Here is a 26642-nt window from a genome sequence, read left to right on the forward strand (position 1 = left end):
TTTAGCTCCAAGAAATGTAACTAAATCATGGCGAATTTCGGCCCCTTGTGCCAGCAGGAAAAAGACAAAAAAACAGTCAGTAAGTGCATGAAAAACATGTTCCTTAACATTACCATGTCCATTAAAAGAACTTCTGTATACGCATCATTATCTATCAACCCTGGATGATCATTTCAAATAGGTATCATTATGAATGAGCATCAAGAAATTGTGTGCATGACATTGAAGACTAATTTAAATACTTGAATGAAACTTCCATCTCTTTCAGGCAGGCGTTTCCTGTCAACATCGTGCCAGACTTTCCGTAAAGGCCCTCAACGCCCAATTTGCCCGCTGAGAAGGATCGCTAACGCTCGGCGAAAAAAACGGGTGAGAATTTCCATTTTGAGGGTAAAGGTATGTAGAACTGATTGCCCGGTGAAAAAAATCGGCGTTGCACATTCATTCTCAGCAGTCTCTCAGCAGTTAAGTGGAAAGTTAGCCAAATGGGCGGTCGTTACCGGAATGGACGGTAAGTACAAAATTTTAGGCCGAGTCTGCAGTTGGGCCTACGGAGGGGGGGAAAACCTAAAGAAAAAATTATCATTATAAAAAAAAACACTTACAAAAACATTCCCAAGAAAGTTTTAAGCCTAATCGCATGGTATAATTTTAAATAAATAATTAAATATGCTTTCACTTAACTTTCTTTGCAGGGTTCCCCCCCGCCCCCCGTTACCATCCTGTAAAAGCAACTTTTACAAGGCGGGTCTCTCAGCGATCTGGACGCTGGCGGATGAACCCAAACTTATGCCCTGGCGGTTATTCTTAGCGTTGCACCTGGAAGGTTTGGTCCCGGCGGGCGACTTCTGATGTGGGCGAAACGAAGGAAAAAACTTGCATGCAAACTCTCGCCGGGCAAAAAACCGGCTGTAACCCCGAGAAAATCACCGAAAATGAAGCCGAAAGTCTGGCCCATCATGTCTTAAGTGTTAGATATAGACATGTGATATCAAATTACCTTGACAGATCATAGAATCATAGAAATTTACAGCATGGAAGGAGGCCATTTCGGCCCATCATGTCCATTCAGTCAACAAAGAGCTATCCAGCCAAATCCCACTTTTCAGCTCTTGGTCCGCAGCCCTGTAGGTTACGGCACTTCAAGTGCATATCCAAGTACTTTTTAAATGTGCCTCTACCACCCTTCCAGGACCCCACCACCCTCTGGGTGAAAAAAATTTCCCCTCAAATTCCCTCTAATCCTTCTACCAATTACTTTAAATCTATGCCCCCTGGTTGTTGAAACCTCTGCTAAGGGAAATAGGTCCTTCCTATCCACTCTATCCAAGCCCCTCATAATTTTATACACCTTAATAAGGTCTCCTCTCAGCCTCCTCTGTTCCAAAGAAAACTAACCCAGCCTATCCAATAGCTAAAATTCTCCAGTCCAAGCAACATCCTCGTAAATCTCCTCTGTACCCTCGATAGTGCAATCACATCTTTCCTGTAATGTGTTGACCAGAACTGCTCGCAGTACTCTAGCTGTGGCCTAACTAGTGTTTTATATAGTTCAAGCATAGCCTGCCTGCTCTTGTATTCTATGCCTCAGCTAATAAAGGTTCTTTGATGTTGGTAGCCTCCTGCATTCGCTGGATCGTATCAATGTTGTCAAGTGTCGGCTTGACACCTTGTGCTGTGACTCTGTAGCCCAGAAAGTTTATTTCTCCAGCAGTGAATGTACACTTATTGGCATTAAGTGTAATGTTATGCGTAGCAGGTCTAGCAATAACTGTGTGAAGTCGCTGGTTATGTTCTTCCATTGTCCATCCATGGACGACAGTATCGTCAAGCAGATTGAGGGCTTCCTCTATGCCTATTACCATAGTAGTTACAATCTTCTGAAATGCACTTGGTGCAGAAGATAGTCTGTAGGGCATGCGTCAATACTGATACAGACCATCATGCATCATGATTGCTGTGAGCGGTTTGCTGTCCTCCGCTCGGGGTACTTTCAGGTTACTGCGGCGCATGTCGAGTTTAGTAAAGACTATTGATCCGTAGAATTCTGAAGACAGTTCGTCGATGGTAGGAAGAGGGTACTTGTCAGGGATGATGGCCTTGGTGATCTCTTTCAGGTCGATGCATAGGCAGATTTCCCCATTTTTACGCCAAGCAATGACTAAGTTCGAGACCATGGTGAGGAGTCGATGCTCTCAATGATTCCCTGAGATTCGAGTCGCGTTAGTTCGGCGGATACTTGGTTGCAAGCCGCGAATGGGAGACGGTGAAATCGTTGCGTTACTGGTTTGATGGAATGGTCAAACCGGAGACGATGGTAGAATTTTGTTGTCACTCCAAACCCTGTGAAGATTGAGGGATAGTGCTTGTCAAAGTCCGCCGTGTACATAGGTGTGCCGGTTGGGTTGTAAACTTTGAACCCAAGCTTGTCAAACAGGTCAACACCCATGAGGCTTCGTTCCTTTGTGACATAAAAGGATAAGTTCTCCAATGTTATGTCCTTGTAGTATATCGGGACAGATATGACCCCAAGTACTTCAATTTTGGAGTTGGTGTACACGTGTAGAATGGAAGTTGCGGGCTGCAGTTGACAGTGCGTGAAGTCGGTTTTGTACACAGCCGCACTCAAAATGGAGACTGTGGCACCAAGGTCAATGAGGCGGCAGATGGGTATGCTGTCAATGTTTACCTCACAGTCCTTGAATTTGCCTGAACTGATGCGCGAAATGTCACTTATGGTGTAAACCATACTGGGTTTATTAAGCTGAATTTAGGGAGTGAGGAGTTAAATTAAAAAGTAGGACCTCAGAGGTAGTAATCTCTGGATTGCTACCAGTGCCACGTGCTAATCAGAGTAGAGGGAGCAGGATAGTTAGAATAAATACGTGGCTTGAGCAGTGGTACAAGAGGGAGGGATTCAAATTACTGGGACATTGGAACCAGTTCTGGGGGAAGTGGGACCTGTACAAAAGGGACGGTTTGCACTTGGGCAGGACTGGAACTGATGTCCTGGGGGTAACATTTGCTAATGCAGTTCGGGAGTGTTTAAACTAATATGGCAGGGGGATGGGAACCTATGAAGTGAGACAGGGCGAAGTAATATGGAGTCAGAAACAGATGGTAGAAAGGTAAAAAGCAATAGTGGAAGGCCGAGCAAACAAAGGCAAGAAACAAAAAGGGCCACATTACATCATAATTCTAAAAGGTTAAAGGGTGTTAAAAAAACAAGCCTGAAGGCTTTGTGTCTTAATGCAAGGAGTATCCGTAATAAGGTGGATGAATTAACAGATATGAAGTGATTGGGATTACAGAGACGTGGCTCCAGGATGATCAGGGCTGGGAACTCAACATCCAAGGGTATTCAACATTCAGGAAGGATAGAATAAAAGGAAAAGGAGGTGGCATTGCTGGTTAAAGAGGAGATTAATGCAATAGTTAGGACGGACATTAGCTTCGATGATGTGGAATCTATATGGGTAGAGCTGCAGAACACCAAAGGGCAAAAATCGGCAGTGGGAATTGTGTACAGACCTCCAAACAGTAGTGGTGATGTTGGGGAGGGCATCAAACAGGAAATTAGGGGTGCATGCAATAAAGGTGCAGCAGGTATCATGGGTGACTTTAATATGCACATAGATTGGGTTAACCAAACTGGAAGCAATACGGTGGAGGAGGATTTCCTGGAGTGCATAAGGGATGGTTTTCTAGACCAATATGTCGAGGAACCAACTAGTGGGGAGGCCATCTTAAACTGGGTGTTGTGTAATGAGAGAGGATTAATTAGCAATCTTGTTGTGTGAGGCCCCTTGGGGAAGAGTGACCATAATATGGTGGAATTCTACATTAGGATGGAGAATGAAACAGTTCATTCAGAGACCATGGTCCAGAACTTAAAGAAGGCTAACGTTGAAGGTATGAGGCATGAATTAGCTAGGATAGATTGGCGAATGATACGTAAGGGGTTGACAGTGGATGGGCAATGGCAGATATTTAGAGACCGCATGGATGAACTACAACAATTGTACATCCTTGTCTGGCGTAAAAATAAAAAAGGGAAGGTGGCTCAACCGTGGCTATCAAGAAAAATCAGGGATAGTATTATAGCCAAGGAAGTGGCATACAAATTGGCCAGAAATTGCAGCGAACCCGGGGACTGGGAGAAATTTAGAACTCAGCAGAGGAGGACAAAGGGTTTGATTAGGGCAGGGAAAATAGAGTACGAGAGGAAGCTTGCAGGGAACATTAAGACGGACTGCAAAAGCTTCGATAGATATGTAAAGAGAAAAATGTTAGTAAAGGCAAGTGTAGGTCCCTTGCAGTCAGAATCAGGTGAAGTCACAATGGGGAACAAAGAAATGGCAGACCAATTGAACAAGTACTTTGGTTCGGTATTCACTAAGGAGGACATAAAAGGGGTCAGAAGGTCAAGTAAGAAGGAGGAACTGAGGGAAGTCCTTATTAGTCAGGAAATTGTGTTGGGGAAATTGATGGGATTGAAGGCCAATAAATCCCCAGGGCCTGATGGACTGCATCCCAGAGTACTTAAGGAGGTGGCCTTGGAAATAGCGGATGCATTGACAGTCATTTTCCAACATTCCATTGACTCTGGATCAGTTCCTATCGAGTGGAGGGTAGCCAATGTAACCCCACTTTTTAAAAAAGGAGGGAGAGAGAAAACAGGGAATTATAGACCGGTCAGCCTGACCTCAGTAGTGGGTAAAATGATGGAATCAATTATTAAGGATGTCATAGCAGCGCATTTGGAAAGAGGTGACATGATAGGTCCAAGTCAGCATCGATTTGTGAAAGGGAAATCATGCTTGACAAATCTTCTGGTATTTTTTGAGGATGTTTCCAGTAGATTGGACAAGGGAGAACCAGTTGATGTTGGGTATTTGGACTTTCAGAAGGCTTTTGACAAGGTGCCACACAAGAGATTAATGTGCAAAGTTAAAGCACATGGGATTGGGGATAGTGTGCTGATGTGGATTGAGAACTGGTTGGCAGACAGGAAGCAAAGAGTAGGAGTAAATGGGTACTTTTCAGAATGGCAGGCAGTGACTAGTGGGGTACCGCAAGGTTCTGTGCTGGGGCCCCAGCTGTTTACATTATACATTAATGATTTAGACGAGGGGATTAAATGTAGTATCTCCAAATTTGCAGATGACACTAAGTTGGGTGGCAGTGTGAGCTGCGAGGAGGATGCTATGAGGCTGCAGAGTGACTTGGATAGGTTAGGTGAGTGGGCAAATACATGGCAGCTGAAGTATACTGTGGATAAATGTGAGGTTATCCACTTTGGTGGTAAAAACAGAGAGACAGACTATTATCTGAATGGTGACAGATTAGGAAAAGGGGAGGTGCAACGAGACCTGGGTGTGATGGTACATCAGTCATTGAAGGTTGGCATGCAGGTACAGCAGGCGGTTAAGAAAGCAAATGGCATGTTGGCCTTCATAGCGAGGGGATTTGAGTACAAGGGCAGGGAGGTGTTACTACAGTTGTACAGGGCCTTGGTGAGGCCACACCTGGAGTATTGTGTGCAGTTTTGGTCTCCTAACTTGAGGAAGGACATTCTTGCTATTGAGGGAGTGCAGCGAAGGTTCACCAGACTGATTGCCGGGATGGCGGAACTGACATATCAAGAAAGACTGGATCAACTGGGCTTGTATTCACTGGAGTTCAGAAGAATGAGAGGGGATCTCATAGAAACATTTAAAATTCTGACGGGTTTAGACAGGTTAGATGCAGGAAGAATGTTCCCAATGTTGGGGAAGTCCAGAATCAGGGGTCACAGTCTAAGGATAAGGGGTAAGCCATTTAGGACCGAGATGAGGAGAAACTTCTTCACCCAGAGAGTGGTGAACCTGTGGAATTATCTACCACAGAAAGTTGTTGAGGCCAATTCACTAAATACATTCAAAAAGGAGTTAGATGTAGTCCTTACTACGAAGGGGATCAAGGGGTATGGTGAGAAAGCAGGAATGGGGTACTGAAGTTGCATGTTCAGCCATGAACTCATTGAATGGCGGTGCAGGCTCGAAGGGCCGAATGGCCTACTCCTGCACCTATTTTCTATGTTTCTACGTTTCTATGTTTCTATCAGGGTTGTCCACATATCGAATATGCTGTGATGAGTGACAGACACTAACAAAATGGTTCATTTTACCACCTGCAGAGTTAGGACTCTTTGCTGAGTGTGATTTGTCCCCACAATTGAAGCAGTGGCAGTTAGGCCCGTGATCCATAGTGGGTAACTTGTTACTAGCCCTGGGTCTCTGCTCTGATTTCCGCTTTGGACGAATGCCTTGCACATGGGCTGTAGCTGCAGTCTGTTGCACATGGATAGCAGGGAATCGAATCACTTTTGAATCAGAAAGCCCTGATTCGATTTGGATGGCCAAATTAGTTGCTTTGTCCAATGACAATTTGTCATCCTCCATTAGCAAGCATTCCCGAATGCAGGGGATCATTGTTTTCTCAATAATTTTATCCCTGATTATTTCCTCTGTGAGTGCTCCAAAGTTACACCTCGCAGCCAGTTCAGTTAATGAAATGATATACTGTTTGATTGGTTCACCGTTCCCTTGCCCCCTTTTACGAAATTGGTATCTCTCCAACACGATAATTTTCTTGGCCCAAAGTAGTTCTCTAGAGCGCTTATAATTGTGTCGTAGGCCTCCGTGTCTTCGATTTGGCCAAAGATGCATTGGTCTTCGGTGCCGAGGCAGTGGATAAGTATTGCACGACGGCGAGCTGGTGTTACATTATCGCCGTCTAACCCACTCGCCGTGATGTATGTAGAAAAACATTTTATCCATCTCGGCCACAAAATTGGAGGGTCCCCGTGTAGAGAGGAAAGGCGGGGATGAGGTCGTGGGGGGGTGTGGGTGTGGGGGGGGAGGGCGGTAGGGAGGATAAGTTGATTCATCCTCATTACCAAATTATGTTGTGTATGTAGAATAACTGAAAAACTGAGCCAGGAGTAATGTAACTTAACGTAACTGTGCTTTTATACAACCCAAAACGGAGTCTCAAACCGGCATGAACCAGAATGAATACAGCAACTGTGAATAGCTCCCGCAGGGTCCTAATGCCCGTGCAGTGAGCTGTAACAAATAAATGGAATATGAACACATCAGGAACTGCACTGGAAACAGCCTTCCAGTCACAAGAACACCTATCAACCATACTCTTCGCTTCCTGCCTCTGAGCCAATTTTGGATCAAACTTGCTACATTTCCCTGGATCCCATGGGCTTTTCCTTTCATGACCAGTCTGCCATGTGGGACCTTGTCAAAAGCCTTGCTAAAATCCATATACACGACATCAAATGCAGTACCCTCATCGACTCTCCTTGTTACCTTCTCAAAAAATTCAATCAAGTTAGTCAGACACGACCTTCCCATGCTGACTGTCCTTGATTATTAATCTGTGTCTTTCTAAATTAAGATTTATCTTGTCCTTCAGAATTTTCTCCAATAATTTTCCCATCACTGAGGTTAGGCTGATTGTCCTTTTTACTTTTTAAACAAAGGTACCACATTCGCCGTCCTCTAGTACCACATCTGTAGCCAGAGAGGATTGGACAATAATGGTCAGAGCCTCTGCTATTTCATCTTTTGCTTCTCTTAACAGCCTGGGATACATTTCATCTGGGCCTGGGGATTTATCTACTTTCAAAGCTGCTAAACCCCTTAATAATTCCTCTCTCACGATGTTTATTTCATCGAATATTTCACACTCCTCCTCACTGATTGCAATGTTTGCATCGCCCCTCTCTTTTGTGAAAACAGACGCAAAGTATTCATGAAGAACCATACCCACATCTTCCGCCTCCACACACAGATTACCTTTATGGTCTCTAATAGGCCCTACTCTTTCTTTAGTTATCCTCTTGCTCTTAATATATTTATAAAACATCTTTGCGTTTTCCTTGATTTTACTTGCCAATATGTTTTCATGCTCCCTCTTTGCTTTCCTAATATCCTTTTCACCCCTGCACTTTCTATACTCCCCTAGAGATTCTGCACATTGATCCCTCGGTATCTGTCATAAGCTTCCCTTTTTTTCTTCATCCTTTCCTGTATGTTCCTTGGCATCCAGGGTACTTTGGATTTGTTCGTCCCACCCTTTTTCTTTAAATGAACATACTTGCTCTGAACCTTCTGGATCTCCTCCCTGAATGCCTCCCACTGCTCTGATTTACCTTCAAGTAGCTGATTCCAGTCCATTTTGACTAAATCACCTCTGAGCTTAGCAAAATTGGCTATTTCCCAATTGAGAACTTTTATTCCTGGTCTAGCTTTGTCCTTTTCCATAACTACCCTCAATCTCACTGAATTATGATCACGAGCACCAAAATGCTCTCCCATTGATACCCCTTCCACCTGCCCAGCTTCATTCCCTAAAACTAAGTGCAGAACCTCCCCCTTCCTTGTTGAGCTTGCTACATACTGGCTAAAAAAGTTCTCCTGAATGTATTTTAGGAATTCCACACTCTCTATACCTTTCACACTAATTTTATCCCAGTTAATATTAGGTAGTTGAAATCCTCTACTATTACTGCCCTATAGTTTTTGCACTTCTCAGAAATTTGCCAAACTATTTGCTCGACTATCTCCCCCTGACTGTTTGGGGGTCTATAGTACACTCCCAGTTGGTGTGATCGCCCCATTTTTGTTCTTCAATTTGACCCATATGGCCTCATTTGATGATCCAACATATCATCCCTCCTCACATCTGTAATAGTATCTTTAATCAATACTGTGACGCCCCCTCCTCTTTTACCCCCTCTTTATCCCATCTGAAAACTCTGTAACCAGGAATGTTGAGCTGCCATACCTGCCCTTCTTTAAGCCATATCTAAGTAATAGCTATAATATCGTAATCCCAAGTGTTAATCTGTGCTCTCAGCTCATCTGCCTTATTCTCTATACTTGCATTGAAGTATATACCATTTAGTACTGCCAAACTCCCTTGTTGTTTATCTTCTAGCCCTTGTGTCCCCTTTCTTCCAAATTCGCGTTCTACTTGATTGCTTTCCAATTTCAGCTTTGCTTCTCTCCCTACTGAATCTATTCTCAGGTTCCCATCCCCCTGCCAAGCTAGTTTAAACCCTCCCCAGCAGCATTAGCAATCCCTGCCCCCTGCTCCCCCCACTGCCACCCGTGAGGATATTGATCCCAGCTCTGTTGAGGTGCAACCCGTCTGGCTTGTACAGGTCCCACCTCGCCCAGAAGCAGTCCCAATGCCTCAGAAAACTGCAGCCCTCCCTCCTGCATCATCCTTCCAGCCACGCAGTCATCTGTCCTATCCTTCTATTTCTGTACTCACGAGCTCGTGGCACCGGGAGTAATCCAGCGATTACTGCCTTTGAGGTCCTGCTTTTTAATCTCTCTCCTAGCTCCCTAAACTCTGCCTGCAGCACCTCATCCTTCTTTCTACCTATGACATTGGTACTGATATGGACCATGATCTCTGGCTGCTCACCCCATCTTCCCAGAATGCTCTGCAGCCGCTCGGCGACATCCTTGACCCTGGCACCAGGGAGACAACATACCATCCTGGAGTCACATCTGCGGCCACAGAAACACCTGTCTGCTACCCTAACTATCGAATCCCCTACCACTATATCTCTTCCAATCTTCTTCCTCCTCCCTATACAGCTGAGCTACCCGTGGTACCGTGGATTTGGCTCTGGCTGCACTCCCCAGAGGAACCATCGCCCCCCCACCAGTACTCAGAACAGAATACTGGTTGGACAGTGAGATGCACTCAGGGGACTACTGCATTAGCTGTCTGGCCCTCTTCTGTCTGGCAGTCACCCACTTCCTCTCTGCCTGCACACTCTTAAGCTGTGGGGTGGCCACCTCTAGAAACATGCTAGCCACGAAGTTCTCAGCCTTGCAGATTCATCACAGTGACTCCAGCCACCGTTCAAGCTCCATAAACTGGAGCTCGAGTTGCTGCAGCTGGTAACACGTCCTGCACATGTGGTCATCCAGGCTACGGGAAGCGTCCAGGATGTCCCACATGGCACAGGATGTGCACTCGAGGGGACTGAGCTGCCCTTCCATGCCTCTAGTTATTTGACTATGAACTAAACTATGAACTGTGAACTATTTGACTATGAAATAAACTTAAAACTAGAAGACAAAAACACACACTGGCTACTCATCAATCAGCTGTTTCCCTTGAATCTACGTCACTCTGACATCACACTTTAAATTTTTGTCTCTATTTTAACACGAAGTACCAGAAATAGTGAGGGCAAAAAGCTACAAGTCCTTCCCCCTATTCTCTGAATTCCTACTCTTTCCAAATTCCCGAATAAACCATTCTGTTTATGTCCACTTTTATACTCTTAAGAGCTACACCCAACTTATAATGTTGACTCAGCTCCCCTATTCCGTGTGATTAACACCTATTCAAGACCAACACTTACAGCTGATTGACAGTTAACTGCCACTGGCAGGCAACCTCTGTTAACTAGAGTTTTAAAGTTCTAGGTTTAAATCAAAATGTTAAAACTAAATTTCATTTTTTACAGCTTCTACTTACCCAATACTTACCAGAAATTCCCACTATTTCCATATTCCCAAATAAACCACTCTGTTTAAGTCCACTCCTTTAAGACCGTTTTGTGCAGACTACTCTGTGCTTATGAATTGGGTGAAGCAAATTGGAAGACTAGGGCTGGATTTTAGGCTTTTCTGTTTTCGGGGCGAAAATGGAGGCAGGGCGGGCAAGTTACCAGCCTTGGTAAAGAAAATAGTTTGTGCTTTAGTAACGAAGTTTCAGCATCTGGGCCCTGCATCAGGGGGCGCAGTGCTAAGGGAGGCATTGTACACTTTTTTTGGTGCCAGGATGGGAAACTCATGAAACTAAAGTGCCGGGCCGTGTGCGCGAGAGAGAGAGAGAGAGAGAGAGAGGCCTGGGTGGGGGGAGAGCCTTAAAAAAAAATCACAAAACATTGGCCACATCACCACAACACAAATCGTAAAAAAAAAATTAAAAGAACAAACACTCGCACTTACCTTTGGAGTACTTTACCTCCTCTGCGCCACCGTCTATGCTGGACTACGCTGATTTCCCAGGTGGTCATTGCGGGTGCATTTCCGGGCGGACGGATCGGGAAAAAGTCCAAACTCCTGCCGGTGTCACAACGAGAGGCGTTGCACACCCGTGTGGCTCTTCCCGGCAGTGCTGCTTAACGCCGTCGCAAAACCAGACCGGAAGATTGCGACGGGGCACAGGAGACCTCAACGCTGCCTTTCTCGCCACTCCGGGGCGAAACTCAGAGTGCAAAGTACCGGAAAATCCAGCCCGTGGTGAGTCCGTGGCTGGTGACAAAGCACTGAAGTAGGAATTTGTTACTAATTATATAAAAACATTGTGTGCTAGGCACTTTACAGCCTGTTGGGGAAGGCAGGGTGCCCCAAATGTATTCTCAGCCAGTCATTGGCATCCAAACCGCAGAATCACAGGACCTGCCCTAACAAAACTTCAGCAGGGCCCAGGATGGGCACATCTCAGTACTTCCATCAAGATGTGCCTTCTCGTAGGTTTCCATGGTCATTATATTCTTGGTAAAACATGTATCCATGTCCAAATCTTAATTGGAGTGGGAATGAGTTTGGATTCTTCAGCAGTCTTGATGGTCTGATGGAAGCAGCTATGCATTCATGGGTTCTGGTAAGCTATGTAATCAAGAAAGTGGACTAAGTACATGTCTGGTACCTGATGATTTATTCGAGGAGCATCTGAATCCAGGCAGCCATGAGCTGCTCATGCACACGTCTGGATTATTAGAAGCAAGTTTCAGTCTCAAAAATACCTGAATATAAACTCTCTTATTAGATGATTAGCTGATCAATGCAGACCATGAAGAACCGAGGTTTAATCTCACATTTCTGCTCAGCTAACTGACCAGTTGGCTTCATGGCACCTGAGCTTGGGAGTGAAAGTCAGCCAAGGTTTCTACTGATCAATATCCAGAATGCTTGCCTGAAAGAAAGAACTCATAAGAACATAAGAAATAGGAGCAGGAGTAGGCCATCTGGCCGCTCGAGCCTGCTCCGCCATTTAATATCATGGCTGATCTGATCTTGGCCTCAACTCCACTTCCCTGCCCTCTCCCTATAACCCTTGCAACTCTTATCTCTCAAAAATCCATCTATCTCCACCTTAAATATATTCAATGACCCAGCCTCCACAGCTCTCTGGTATAGAGAATTCCAAAGGCTCACAACCCTCTGAGAGAAGAAATTCTTCCATTTTATATGGGTAACCCCTTATTCTGAGACAATGCCACCTAGTTCTGGATTCCCCCATGTGAAGAAACATCCTCTCTGCATCTCTCTCTTCGCTCTCTCTTTTAGGCAGTCCCCCGGAGTCGAGGATGACTTGCTTTCACACTAAAAATGAGTTCTCAGGTGACTGATGAATCCAATGCGGGACATACAGTCTCTGTCACAGGTGAGGCAGATGATGGTTGAAGGGACATTGGTTGAAGGGATGGGTGGGTGGGGTGCTTGGGTTGTCATGCGCTCCTTCTGCTGTTTGCACTTGGCCTCCGCTTGCTACCGGCGAAGAGACTCGAGATGTTCAGCGCCTTCCCGATACTTCTCCTTCACTTTGAGCGGCCTTGGGCCAGGGATTCCCAGGTGTCGGTGGGGATGTTGCACTTTTTCAAGGAGGCTTTGTGGGTGTCCTTGAAACATTTCCTCTGCCCACCTGCGGCTCACTTGCCGTGTCAGAGCTCTGAGTAGAGTGTTTGTTTTGGGAGTCTCGTATCGAGCATGCGGACGATGTGGCCCATTCCTCTGAGCTGATCAAGCGTGGTCAATGCTTCAATGCTGGGGATATTGGCCTAAGCGAAAACACTGACAGCAATTAGCTTATCCTACCAATGGATTTGCAGGATCTTGCGGAGGAAGCGTTGGTGGTACTTCTCCAGTGCTTTGAGGTGCCTGCTGTACATAGTCCATGTCTCTGAAGCATGTAGGAGGCCGTATATCACTACTGCTCTGTAGACCATGAGCTTGGTGCCGGGTTTGAGGTCCTGTTCTTCAAACACTCTCTTCCTCAGGCGACCGAAGGCTGCGCTGGACACTGAAGGCAGTGTTGAACTTCGTCATCAACATCTGCCCTTGTTGACAGTAGGCTCCCTCAGAATCTTATACGCTTCAATAAGATCACCACTCAATCTTCTAAACTCCAATGAGTATGGGCCCAACCTGCTCAACCTTTCTTCATATAACAACTCCTTCATCTCAGGAATCAATCTCCTAAACCTCTGCACTGACTCCAATGAAAGTATATCCTTCCTTAAATAAGGAGACCAATACTGTACGCAGTACTCCAGGTGTGGTTTCACCAACGCCCTATACAGTTGTACCAGGATTTCCTTATTTTTATACTCTATCCCCTTTGCAATAAAGGCCAGCATTCCATTTGCTTTCCTAATTACCTGTTGCACCTGCATGCTAAGTTTTGGAGTTTCATGTACAAGGATTCCCAGATTCTTCTGTACCGGAACATTTTGTAATCTCTCCCAATTTAAATAATAATGTGCTTTTTTATTTTTCTTACCAAAGTGGATAACCTCACATTTTCCCACATTATATTCCATCTGCCAAATTTTTGCCCACTCACTTAGCCTATATTCCTTTGCAGATTCTTTGTGTCCTCATCACAACTTGTTTTCCAAACTGGCTTAGTATCATCAGCAAATTTGATTACATTACACTCGGCCTCCTCATCCAAGTCATTAACATAGATTGTAAATAATTGAGGCCCCAGCACTGTGGCTCCCCACTAGTTGCAGTTTGCCAACCTGAAAATGATCCAGTTATCCTGACTCTGTTTTCTGTTAGTTAGCCAATCCTCTATCCATGCTAATATATTACCCTCAACCCCGTGAGCTCTTATCTTGTGCAGTAACCTTTGATGTGACACCTTATCGAATGCCTTCTAGAGATCCAAATATACCCCATCTACTAGTTCGCCTTTATCCACCTGCTCATTACATCCTCAAAGAACTCCAGCAAATTTGTCAAGCATAATTTCCCTTTCATAAAACCATGCTGAGTCTTCTTGATTGTATTATGATTTTCTAAATGTCCTTCTGCTTCTTCCAGTACTGGACTTCAGCATTTTCCCCATGACAGTTGTTAGGTTAACTGGTCTATAGTTTCCTGCTTTCTGTCTCCCCCCCGCTTTCTTAAATAGGGGTGTTACATTTGCGTTTTAAGCTCACAATTACACAGCCCCTTCCATATCCTTAGGATGCTCCAAAGCATTTCATAGCCAATGAAATATTTGTTAAGAGTAGTTACTATGGTAATATAGGCAAATGTGGCAGCCAATTTGCACAGAGATCGGTCCTACAAACTGCAATGAAATAAATGACCAGGTAATCTGGTTTAGTGGTGTTGGTTGAGAAATCAGAAGTACACCCCTGTTCTTCTTCAAACAATGGTGTGGGATCCTTTACACCCAACTGAGAGAGATGCTCAGCACCTTGCTTTAACATCCCACCAAAAGACAACACCTTCAACAATGTAGCACCACCTCAGCAATGCACTGCAGTGTAAACCTTGATTATATGCTCTAGAGCAGGGCTTGAACCAGAACCTTCATCTCAGAGTCAAGAGTGCTACCACTGAAGCAAAGCTGACCCAAGACTGAGGACAAGTTCATGTTCAGTTTAGATATTCCAGGGGTAAAGCTCATCTTGGGCAGTCATGCAAAATGGGCGATATTCTTTTCCTATGGGTTCAATGGAAAATAATATCGGACAGAGTGTAGAATGGGCTGCCGATTCACTATCAGCCCATTTTACACTACCGCCTGAGATTAATTTCATACCCCTAGTTAAATAGCCTACCAACATTCTCTGTCAAGACCTGCACATAACCAGAGATAAGGAAGGGAGGGGATGAGAAATTTGCAAGGAAAGAATATACAAAAACATATGAATTTTTCACTTTTTAAAGTGGCAGGCCCAACTGAGAAAAGCTGAAAGCTCAACTTCAGGTGATAACTTAAAAATATATGAGCTTAGTTAGAGATTTCAATATGGTATGGTGTTAACTCAGTTTTACAAGATATACCAAGCAGTATGTTGTGGTAAAAAGATATGCTGTCCTCTATATAAGACCAAAGAAGAGTGTGCTGATTTCCCATGAAGCAGCTGGAGTTGGCTTCCACCGATGATTGCCCACAGTGCCCCCAGTCAGAGGACCAGTTCAGCAGCTGTGGGAAAACAGGAGTACAGGAAAGCTGCAAAGCACATCAACTCGCAACACTCTTGCACACTTATTAACAGATGGTTGCCAAACACCAGTGATAGAAGCTTCGGGGACAGCTTAACTTACCCATCAGGTAATGGTATATGGTGAGGAAAAGGGGGGGAGGGAGGAGAAGAATAACTAAAAGTGAGGAGATGCACGATGAGTACAAGGAAATATCGTAGCATGTTACACAGTATCACACTATTTATATTTTTCTGTGTTCTCTTATTAAATCCTACCTCCAGCTTTAATACATGAACAGCACACATTTTTATACCTCCCAGGCTACTTAGCCATAATACCAATGTAGTTGTTTAGCTGAGGAATAAATACCGCAGCAAGCAGACAACCAAACAGGAGTCTACCTTTTCATTAAGTTTCGAGTAACTGCTTACTGCAAAGTATAATGCGCATTAGTTAAAACGGTTTCACATGTAACATAATCTATAAAATTGTTGGATAATTTGAGGTCTTTTAGAAATGATTTTGTAATTATTGTATGTTTTTTTTAAAGTGAAGGTAATAATATAAAACAAATATTGACTTAAATAGCTGAGTACAGGATATCTTTATTCGCTGAAAATATGATAGCCTAATATCCCTTTTGTGCAAGTAAGGCAAGAGCTGATACTGATCTGTCCAACATGTGCAAGCTGAATCAAGGTGAAATAAAAGTTATTTAAATTGGCTTACATACATGTGCAACCTTCTTTTATCCATCATCCATCTCAGTACTAAGTACAAAGCTCAGTATATGTACTTTTGCTTATTGCCCGATTCCATGTAATGTTCAACTGAATTAGTTTAAAATAAAAGGTGGTTAAATTACTATAAGTGCATATGTAACCTCTTAGTTTGATGACACTACAATCCATTACATTATGAAGGACAAAGCTTTGCTTATATAGTCTGTGTGCATGACTTTGCAGAGCACAATAAGTACTTGTAAAAGTCAATTCAAACTGTCTAAAATATTGCCATAATTTTTCAATCACGTATTTGCCTGACAAATTGAACAGTGAGCAAGGTCACACCATTTATATGTGCTTCATGTTCAATATCATGCTTTAAAATATTCATAAAACCCAGAAGCAACAGTGGAGGAAGAATTGCTGACGTTACTATGTGCAACAATAGTGCAAATATGGGGTAAATCTTGTGAGTACCCACAATGCTGACAGGTCCTCATAGGCAGCGATTAATGATCTCAAGATAGTGGACAGTGTGTCTGCGATTTTGTGATTCCTGCCCACTCTGTAGCAACATGGGATCTCGCAAAATTTGCCCATTGATCTTTTTGATGATACTTACAATGTCACTACGTATAGCAACTGTTATATATGTAAACATGTAAATACCTTGTATAGCCACCAGAGGGCTCATCCCGTGGAGTCCCAAAGGATTCCAGAATCCTTGAGAGCACCTGTACTTAAGGAGGCCTCACATGCTGGAGAGGCACCCTGGAGACCTGCAATAAAAGACTAAGGTCACACTTTACTTTGAGCTCACAGTATCTAGTCAGACTCTTTATTCATACACAACAACTGGTGACGAGATACAGATGATGAACCTAATGATGCAGAGAACAGTGGGCATCCTGGAGAAATTTTCGAGGAAGATGATTGGGAAACCTTCGTGGAGCAACTCGACCAATACTTCATGGCCAATGAGCTGGAAGGAGAAGCAAACGCTACCAAATGAAGGGCAATTCTCCTCACCATTTGCAGGGCACCAATGTATGGCCTCATGAAAAATCTACTTGCTCCAGCGAAGCCCACAGAGAAATCGTACGATGAGTTGTGCACACTGGTCCGGGAGCATCTGAACCCGAAGGAAAGCATTCTGATGGCGAGGTACCAGTTCCACATGTACAAAGGTCTGAAGGCCAGGAAGTGGTGAGCTATGTCGCCAAGCTAAGACACTTTGCAGGGCATTACGAATTTGAAGGACATTTGTAGCACATGCTCAGGGACTTCTTTGTACTTGGCATGGGCCATGAAGTGATACTTCACAAACTTTTGACTGTAGGGACTCCAACCTTGAGTAAAGCCATAGCGATAGCCCAGGCGTTCATTACCACAAGTGACAATACCAAGCAAATCTCTCAGCACACGAGTGCTGCTACAAAGTAATGTTGTTTTCAAATCGCAATGTACAGGGCAGACCCCACATGCCTGCAGCTGCATGTCTGCAGATGACTCAGAGTCCACCATCAAGGGTGATGAATGCAAGGCCATTAACACCTTGTTGGCGCTGCGGGGGTGATCATCGTTTCCATTCATGTCGCTTCAAAGGGTACGTTTGCAAGGGCTGTGGAACAATGGGACACCTCCAACGTATATGCAGGTGAGCTGCAAACCCTGCTAATCCTGCAAACCACCATGTTGCAGAGGAGGACAGATCCACAGTGGATCAGGACAAACCCGAGCCTCAGACCGAGGAGGTAGAGGTATATGGGGTGCACACATTTACCACAAAGTGTCCTCCGATAATGCTGAAGGATGAATTAAATGGATTCCCGGTATCCATGGAGCTGGACACGGGCACGAGCCAGTTGATTATGAGCAAAAAGACTTTCGATAAATTGTGGTGCAGCAAGGCCTCAGGGCCAGTCTTAACTCCCATTCGCACTAAACTGAGAACTTACACAAAAGAACTAATTCCCGTAATCGGCAGTGCTACTGTAAAGGTCTCCTACGATGGAGCGACGCACAAGCTACCACTCTGGGTGGTACCGAGTGATAGTCCCACGCTGCTCGGCAGGAGCTGGCTGGGAAAGATACGCTGGAACTGGGACAACGTCCGAGCGTTCTCGTCCGTTGACGACACTTCATGTGTCTGGGTCTTAAACAAGTTCCCCTCGCTGTTCGAACCAGGCATCGTGAAGTTCCAAGGAGCAAAAGTGCAGATCCATCTAATGGGGTGCGACCCATCCATCACTAGGCAAGAGCAGTACCATACATGATGAGAGAGAGGGTGGAGATCGAGCTAGACCGGCTGCAAAGAGAGGGCATCATTTCACCAATCGAATTCAACGAGTGGACCATTCCGATTGTTCCAGTTCTCAAGGGAGACGACACTGTCAGAATCTGTGGTGATTACAAAGTAACTATCAATCGTTTCTCCCTGCAGGATCAATACCCACTACCAAAGGCAGATGACCTTTTTGCTACGTTGGCGGGAGGAAAGATGTTCACAAAGCTGGACTTGACCTCGGCCTACATGACGCAGGAGTTGGAGGAATCATCGAAAGGCCTCACCTGCATCAACATGCACAAAGATCTCTTCATTTACAACAAATGCCCGTTTGGGATTCGATCAGCCGCAGCGATATTCCAGAGAAACATGGAAAGCTTACTGAAGTCGGTCCCACGCACGGTGGTCTTCCAGGATGACATCTTGGTTACAGGTCAGGACACAGTCGAGCATCTGCAGAACCTAGAGAGAAGGTTGTTAGTCGACTCAACTGCGTGGGGCTCAGGTTAAAACACTCGAAGTGCATTTTCCTGGCGCCTGAAGTGGAGTTTCTGGCGAGAAGGATCCCAGCGGATGGCATCAGGCCCACCGATGTGAAGACGGAGGCAATCAAAAATGCACCAAGGCCACAGAACATGACGGAGCTGCGGTCGTTTCTAGGACTCCTGAACTACTTTGGAAACATCTTACCGGGTCTCAGCACACTGCTAGAACCACTGCACGCCTTACTGCATAAAGGAGATGAATGGGTATGGGGTAAAAGCCAAGAAAATGCCTTTGTAAAAGCTAGAAAATTGTTATGCTCAAACAAATTGCTTGTGTTGTATGATCCATGTAAGTGTTTGGTACCAGCACGTGATGCTTCGTTGTAGGGCGTCGGGTGTGTATTGCAACAAGCCAATGAATCTGGGAAATTGAAACCAGTTGCTTATGTATCCAAAAGTCTGTCTAACGCTGATAGAGCCGACAGCATGATTGAAAAAGAAGCATTAGTGTGTCTTTATGGGGGAAAGAAAATGCATCAATATCTGTTTGGGCTCAAATTTGAATTGGAAACTGATCATAAGCCACTGATATCCCTCTTTTCCGAAAGTAAGGGGATAAATACGAATGTATCGGCCCGCATCCAGAGATGGGCGCTCACATTGTCCGCATACAACTACGCCATCCACCACAGGCCAGGCGCAGAAAACTGTGCCGATACTCTCAGTAGGCTGCCATTGCCCACCACGGGGGTGGAAATGGCACAGCCTGCAGATTTAGTCATGGTAATGGAAGCATTTGAGAGTGAGCAACCACCCGTCACAGCCCGACAGATTAGAACCTGGAAGAGTCAGGTCCTCTTACTGTCCTTAGTAAACAATTGTGTGCTTCACGGGAGCTGGTCCAGTGTCCCATTGGAAACGCAGAAAGAGATAAAGCCATACCAGCGGCGCAAAGATGAAATGTCTATACAGGCAGACTGCCTTCTGTGGGGTAATCGGATAGTGGTCCCCAAGAAGGGCAGGGACACTTTCATCAGTGATCTCCACAGAACCCACCCAGGCATTGTAATGATGAAAGCGATAGCCAGATCCCACATGTGGTGGCCCTAAGATGCGGACTTAGAGTCCTGCATGCACAAATGTAACACATGCTCTCAGTTAAGCAATGCAGCCAGGGAGGCGCCACTAAGTTTATGGTCTTGGACCTCCAAACCATGGTCCAGGGTCCATGTCGACTATGCAGGCCCATTTTGGGGTAAAATTTTCCTTGTGGTTGTAGATGCGCACTCCAAATGTATTGAATGTGAGATAATGTCGTCAAGCATGTCCGCTGCCACCACTGAAAGCCTGCGGGCCATGTTTGCCATGCACGGCCTGCCTGATGTCCTTGTGAGCGTCAATGGGCCATGTTTCACCAGTGCCGAGTTCAAAGAGTTCGTGACCCGCAATGGGATCAACCATGTTACATCTGCCCCGTTCAAACCAGCATCCAATGGTCAGACAGAGGGAGCAGTGCAAGCCATCAAGCAGAGCTTGAAGAGGGTAACTGAAGGCTCACTGCAGACTAGCCTATCCCGAGTCCTGCTTAGTTACCGCATGAGACCTCACTCACTCACTGGGATTCCACCCGCTGAACTGCTCATGAAAAGGGCACTTAAGACAAGGTTCTCGTTAGTCCACCCTGATCTACATGAACAGGTAGAGAGCAGGCGGCTTCAACAAAGTACATGTCATGATAGCGCAAATGTGTCACGCGAAATTGAAATCAATGATACTGTATTTGTGTTGAATTATGGACAATGTCCCAAGTGGCTTCCCGGCACTGTTGTGGCCAAAGAGGGGAGTAGGGTGTTTCGGGTCAAACTTTCAAATGGACTCATCTACCGGAAACACTTGGGCCAAACCAAACTCAGATTCAAACCAAACCGACACCGCAGTTGACCACGAAGCAGAACCCATCACACACAGCAGCCCAGCAGGACTCACCACACTAGGCAGCCCAGCAAGGCCAGCTGCACAGCAGCCCAGCGAGGGCCCAACAAATGATTCACTGAAACCAGCATTTGCACCGAGACTATTAACCAGGGAAAGAAAGGCCCCAGATCAACTCACCTTGTAAATAGTTACACTATTGACTTTGGCGGAGAGTGTTGTTATATATGTAAACCTGTAAATACCTTGTATAGTCACCAGAGAGCTCATGCCCTGGAGTCCCAAGGGATCCCAGAATCCTTTGGGAGCACCTGTACTTAAAGAGGCCTCATAGGTTGGAGAGGCACTCTGGAGACCTGCAATAAAAGACGAAAGTCACACTTTACTTTGAGCTCACAGTATCTAGTCAGACTCTTTATTCATACACAACAGTAACCAGAGCAATTCTTTCCCCAGTATGGTAGAAGAAAGTGGATTGTAAGATGATACGATTTTCATTTGACCTACATTAATCAAGGCTTTCAAATGACAGATTGATGAATCACCGATTGAATAATTTTACGAGTCATGCACCTGTCATTGTCATCAACCATAGCTCTGGCAGATACCTGACAATGACTGAAAGGAACTGCCTCTACAGGCTTTAGTTATCAAGGAGGCACGTGAAAAGCTTAGCTATTTGCTACAAGAATATTTTGAGCCAAATTGCAACACTAGTACCAGTGGCAGTCAAGGCTACCTCCTCTCTAGACCTTCCTACGTCTACTCCTCCTCGCCTGTGCACTGTGACATGCCGAATGCTACCTCTGCAAGCTGTTCATTTCTGGGGTGTATTAATGGTGCTCCTCATGCAAACATTGGTGAGAGTGACACTGGGTACCATTAGAGGCCGCCTTGTGGTTGACCATTGGCAGTACTGCTAGGCAGTTCTTCCAATCATATAACAACAGAAGAGTAACATGTGTTAGAATGCTGGCTCTAAGACACACTTTCAAACAGAGTTTTTGTCATGTATCTTACATTATTATATATAACTGTATCCTAACATGCTATACATGACTGTAATAAGATATGACCTATAAACACCAGCATACTTTACCACCAGGGGTGCATTTGCAAGAGACAGGTATATAAGGGCAGGTCTCAGGCAAGTGCAGCATTCCAGAGGTGTGAAATAAAGGTGCAGGTCCAGAGTGACCTTGACTTCACTACATGCCTCGTGTGAATTTGTACTGAGGGGACAGGACTCGACAGTGGCGACGGGTTATGGGATTACAGAATCCACAGAATGGCGAACAACGGATCAGATGAAAAGTACAATGCGGGAGACAATTGGAAGGACTTTATAGAAAGGCTCCATCAAAGCTTTGTAACCAAAGACTGGTTAGGCGACGATAAGGCAGACAAGAGAAGAGCCCATCTCTTGACCAGAAGTGGCTCGAAAACATACGCTTTAATGAAGGATCTGTTGGCACCCGAGAAACCAGCAAGCAAGTCGTTTGAAGAATTAAGCACACTGGTAAGAGACCACCTGAAGCCAGCGAGCAGCCTACACATGGCCAGACACAGGTTCTACAACTACAGATGCTGTGTGGGCCAGAGCATACCCGATTTCGTGGGGGAACTTCGGAGCTTGGCTAGTTTATGTGAGTTCTCCGATGAACTGAGGAGAGAAATGCTGAGAGACTTTTTCATTGAAGGAATAGGCCACGCAGGCATATTATGAAAGCTCATGGAGACCAAGAACCTGATCTTAGAGGCAGCAGCACTTGTTGCACAGACATTCTTGGTGGGGGAAGAAGAAACGAGGTTGATTTACAATGCAGGTATGACAGCTAACGAAATATCGGAACAAGTAGTTTCCAGCAGTAAACAAGCTGCTACCCCCACACACAGACAAAACCGGGAGAACAGGTTCTCGACAGCAGGCAGAAGCCATCAAGGGCCACAGGAATGGCCGTTCACACCTCATCAATCCACAATGCGAGCAATCAACTACAAACTGAGAGAAGCTCAAGAGAGATCAACCAGACGCAAGTCATTCTTTGGAAACACTTTGAACAATGGAACAGGTCTGTGCTGGAGGTGTGGGGGTGGGCACTCGTCAAAGGGATGTCGATTTCAGCAGGCTGTTTGCAGAAATTGTGAATATACAGGGCATTTGGCCCGCATGTGCAAAAAAATGGCAGCTCGGCTGGTATACGAATCGGATGGGTCGGAAAGCGGACCAGAAGATGGTGGGGACAGTACCCGGGACACCGGTGTACAGCAGGTCAACACGATCAATGGCCGCTGCTCCTACAACAGGACGCCTCCTATAATGATGAGGGTCCTATTCAACGGGATATCTGTCAACATGGAGCTGGATACGGGAGCGAGTCAATCTCTCATGGGCGCTCAACAATTTGAACAACTGTGGCCGCATAAAAGAGACAGACCAAAACTCACAAGGGTCGACACCACACTAAGGACCGATACCAAAGAAATCGTACCAGTCCTCAGCAGCGCCATGTTCTCTGTCACACACAAAGGGAAGGTGAATCGACTTCCCCTGTGGATTGTCCCCGGAGACCCCCCAGCACTGCTGGGGAGAAGCTGGCTGGCAAAACTAAACTGGAAATGGAATGATGTCTATGCCATGTCATTAGAGGAACGGACCTCCTGCTCAACAGTTATAAAGCGATTTGAACATCTCTTTCAGCCAGGTGTGGGCACTTTCAAAGGTGCTAAAGTCAAAATCTACATCACACAGGATGCTAGACCGGTCCATCACAAGGCCAGAGCTGTACCTTATGTGATGAGGGAAAAGATTGAACACGAACTAGACAGGCTTCTGCGGGAAGGCATTATATCACCTGTGGAATTTAGCGACTGGGCAAGTCCCATCGTCCCAGTCATGAAGCCTGATGGATCCGTACGAATCTGTGGGGATTACAAATCTACCATAAACAGAGTCTCCCTACAGGACCAGTACCCGCTGCCCAGAGCGGAGGACTTATTTGCCACATTGGCTGGAGGTAAACTTTTCTCAAAATTAGACCTCACATCTGCATATATGACGCAAGAATTGACCGAGGAATCCAAGCTACTCACCACCTTCAACACACATCGAGCCTTTTCATGTACAATCGATGCCCATTCAGCATCAGGTCGGCAGCTGCCATATTCTAGTGCAACATGGAGAGTCTGCTCAAGTCCATCCCGGGGACGGTTGTATTTCAAGACGACATACTTATCACGGGCAGGGACACCGACTCCCATCTCCGTAATTTGGAGGAAGTACTAAAGCAGTTGGATCGTGTAGGCCTACGAGTCAAGAAATCCAAGTGCCTGTTTCTCGCACCCGAGGTTGAATTTTTGGGCAGAAGGATTGCCGCTGATGGAATCCGCCCAACAGAGTCCAAAACAGAAGCAATTCGCCTGACACCCAGGCCCGGAATGTTTCAGAACTGCGCGCCTTTCTCGGGCTACTCAATTACTTTGGGAACTTTATGCAGAACTTAAGCACGCTGCTGGAGCCTCTCCATGTGCTACTCAGAAAGGAGTGCGATTGGTTTTGGGGGGACGCCCAGGAACGTGCCTTCAATAAGGCACACAACTTTCTGTGTTTCAACAGTGTTTTGACTTTCTTTGAGCCAGGTAAAAAGCTAGTTCTCACATGCGATGCGTCAGCGCATGGGGTCGGGTGCGTTTTGCAACATGTCAATAGTGCGGGCAAATTATAACCCATAGCTTATGCCTCCAGGTCACTTTCACGGGCGGAGCGCGGGTACAGAATGATAGAGAAGGAAGCGCTCGCGTGCGTGTACGGTGTCAAAAAGATGCACCAATACCTTTTCGGGGCCAAGTTCGCATTAGAAACCAACTGCAAGCCCCTCACATCCCTCCTATCCGAGAGCAAGGCAATAAACGCTAACGCCTCGGCGCGAATTCAATGGTGGGCACTCATGCTGGCGTCCTACGACTATACCATAAGGCACAGACCAGGCACAGACAACTGTGCCGACGCGCTCAGCAGGCTACCCCTGGCGTCCACGGAAGGGTCTGATGAACAGGACTGTGAGATAGTCATGGCAATCAATGCCTTTGAGTCCACAGGTTCGCCCATGACGGCTCGCCAAATCAGAGCCTGGACGGCCAGCGACCCCACGTTATGCTTAGTAAAAAGATGCGTCCTAACCAGTGACTGGGCAGAGGCTCACGATGCCTGCCCCGAGGAATTAAAACCCTTTCACAGGCGCATGCATGAGCTATCACTACAAGCAAACTGCCTGATGTGGGGCAGCCGAGTAGTCATGCCTCTGCGAGGCAGAGAGACATTTGTCCGGGAGTTCCACCGCGAGCATCCGGGGATCGTTCTCATGAAGGCCATAGCCAGATCCCACGTCTGGTGGCCTGGTATTGACGCGGACCTGGAGCTCTGCGTCCGAAGGTGCAACATTTGTGCCCAACTCAACAATGCCGCCAGGGAGGCTCCACTGAGCCCCTGGCCCCGGCCTACCAAACCGTGGTCGCGGGAGCACGTAGACTATGCGGGCCCATTCATGGGCAAAATGTTCCTCGTAGTTGTAGATGCTTTTTCAAAGTGGATCGAATGCACCATTTTAAACTCGAGCACAACCTCCACCACTGTGGAGAGCCTCGCAACCATGTTTGCAATGCACAGAATCCCTGACATATTGGTCAATGACAATGGTCCGTGCTTCACCAGTGCAGAATTCAAAGACTTTATAATTGACCATGACATAAATCACGTCAAGACGGCACCGTTCAAGCCGGCCTCCAACGACCAGGCGGAGAGAGTAGTGCAAATTATTAAACAAGGCATGCTTAAAATCCAAGGTCCCACGCTGCAGGGTCGCCTGTCATGACTGCTGCTGGCATACAGATCTCGTCCGCACTCATTGACTGGGATTCCCCCCGCGCAACTGTTGATGAAAAGGACTTTAAAAACAAGGCTCTCTATTTAATCCTCCCAGACATGCACGAAATCATTGAGGCAAAGCACCGTAAGCTGACTGAGTACCATGACAGAAATTCGAGGGGGAGATGGAATGAGATAGGGGACAAAGTGTTTGTACTAAACTATGGCAGGGGTCCCAAATGGCTTGCAGGGACAGTAACGGGCAAGGAAGGAAACAGGCTACTGGTAGTACAAATGGACAATGGCAAAACCTGCCGGAGGCATGTAGACCAAGTCAAAAGCAGATTTACCAACAACACTGCAGAACCAGAGGCAGACTACAATGTGGAACTCGCACCACACCTGGTGGACAGACAGAGGGAACAACCTGAGGAAAGGGAAATCCCAACAGACAGCCCAGGCGAGTCAACAACAATCACACCAATCGAAACAGACAGCCCAGGCGAGATACCAGCAACCACACCCAAAGAAAAACAGACACCAATGCAAACAACTGAACCACAATTCAGACGCTCCACGCGAGAGCGTAGACCACCTGAGAGACTGAACCTATAAAGACAATAAGACCTTGGGGGAGGGTGATGCCATGTATCTTACATTATTATATATAACTGTATCCTAACATGCTATACATGACTGTAATAAGATATGATCTGTAACCACCAGCATACCTTACCATCAGGGGTGCACTTGCAAGAGACAGGTATATAAGGGCAGGTCTCAGGCAAGTGCAGCATTCCAGAGCTGTGAAATAAAGGTGCAGGTCAAGAGTGACCTTGACTTCACTACATGCCTCGTGTGAATCTGTATTGAGGGGACAGGACTTTACAGTTTTCATTGCAAGATATTAGCTGGAATTTTAATTTGCAGGAGGGCAGGGAGCCTGTTGGGGGGAGAACGGGTTTCCCGCAAGCCCTGCCAAATTTAACAGCAGGGCCTAATTAGCATTTCAAAGCACTGATTCCCACCCGCAGCCAACCAGATGGAGAGGCTGGCTGGCTGTCAGCTGGGTAGGCCTACAGTACT

This window comes from Pristiophorus japonicus, chromosome 2, assembly GCF_044704955.1.
Source record: "Pristiophorus japonicus isolate sPriJap1 chromosome 2, sPriJap1.hap1, whole genome shotgun sequence".
NCBI lineage: Eukaryota > Metazoa > Chordata > Chondrichthyes > Pristiophoridae > Pristiophorus > Pristiophorus japonicus.